Genomic DNA, 1,524 nt, shown 5'->3' on the forward strand with positions numbered 1-1,524 from the left:
CCGCCCCTCCCCGTCCCGCGCGGGGGCCGCGAGTCCTTCCACTGCGCCCCGAGGCTCCGCCCCCGTAACACTGCCTCTGGCGCCGCGTCCGCCCTTGCCCCGCCCCTTGCCTTTGGCGCCCCGCCCTCGAAATCCCTACCTCGCCTCTGACCCCGCCCCTCGTGTCGCCCCGCCCCCGAGGCCGGGGCGTCCTGTCCCCGGAGGACTTGAAGGGTCGGGCCTGGGGTGAACAACTCAAAACCTGCAGGCGTGCTCTGTGGTTTGTTTGCCTTAGCAAGGCCAGATGAAGGGGTTTAAAGGAGGCGAGGCGTGGGTTGGCTTGTTCCCTTTTGCTACAACACCAAGAACATGGTGGTTTGCCTAGATCAGAAGAAAAATGAGAGCCATCAGGGAGCGAATGATGTGAGCTACCAGACACTGCTTTTTTTTTTTTTTTAACAAATTGCTTCATCCTACTCATCCTATCCCAGGCCTTGCAGATGGTCCCAGGTCACTACAGGACCTGTGTCCCACTCAGGCACTGGCTTTTGAATGCTCTGTGTCTTCTCTTATCGAGAACCTGTGGGATCTAATTTGTATCTTGCGGTTTTTCAGTGCACCAAGGAGGGTGCATTTCAATGCTTCTAGGCCTTTGGCTAACATCACGAGTAGTATCGGGGCTTCCCAGGTGACACAGGGGTAAAGAATCCGCCTGCCAATGCAGGAGATGCAGTAGACGTGGGTTGGATCCCTGGGTTGGGAGGATCCCCTGGAAGAGGGCCGGCAACCCACTCCAGTATTTTTGCCTGGAGAATCCCATGGACAGAGCAGCCTGGCAGGCTACAGTCCACAGGGTCGCAAAGAGTTGGACAGAACTGAGCGAGGGAGCACACACACAAGGAAGGAGAGGGAGCCACCTCTCCTGGAGCCACCAGGCTCCAGGTGGCTGGCATCAGACAGCAGTCCTGTGGCTGAAAGCTCAGGTGTGATAAGAGTCCCGGTGTCACTATGGTTTTTCAAGTGGTCATGTATGGATATGAGAGTTGGACTATAGGGAAAGCTGAGTGCCGAAGAATTGATGCTTTTGAACTGTGGTGTTGGAGAAGACTCTTGAGAGTCCCTTGGACTGCAAGGAGACCCAACCAGTCCATTCTAAAGGAGATCAGTCCTGGGTGTTCTTTGGAAGGAATGATGCTAAAGCTGAAACTCCAGTACTTTGGCCACCTCATGCGAAGAGTTGACTCATTGGAAAAGACTCTGATGCTGGGAGGGATTGGGGGCAGGAGGAGAAGGGGACGACAGAGGATGAGATGGCTGGATGGCATCACTGACTCGATGGACGTGAGTCTGAGTGAACTCCGGGAGTTGGTGATGGACAGGGAGGCCTGGCGTGCTGCGATTCATGGTGTCGCAAAGAGTCAGACACGACTGAGCAACTGAACTGAACTGTATTCATTGAATTCACAGATTCTGGAGATTTGCGTGACCCTTGGAAGGGAAGGTCTGGCCCTCAAGGCTCCCCCCTAGTCTGTAGGATGACCCCTC

The 1,524-nt window shown here is 55.4% G+C and overlaps 1 protein-coding gene across 1 annotated transcript in view; it reads right to left on the reverse strand.

Annotated features, from left to right (window-relative positions):
- Positions 1 to 1,524, reverse strand: part of ECHDC3 (enoyl CoA hydratase domain containing 3) — a 125,866-nt gene that overhangs the window by 17,809 nt on the left and 106,533 nt on the right. The gene's annotated exons all lie outside the window — the stretch shown is intronic.

This window comes from Bison bison, unplaced genomic scaffold (assembly GCF_000754665.1).
Source record: "Bison bison bison isolate TAMUID 2011002044 unplaced genomic scaffold, Bison_UMD1.0 scf7180017864337, whole genome shotgun sequence".
Classification (NCBI taxonomy): Eukaryota; Metazoa; Chordata; class Mammalia; order Artiodactyla; family Bovidae; genus Bison; species Bison bison.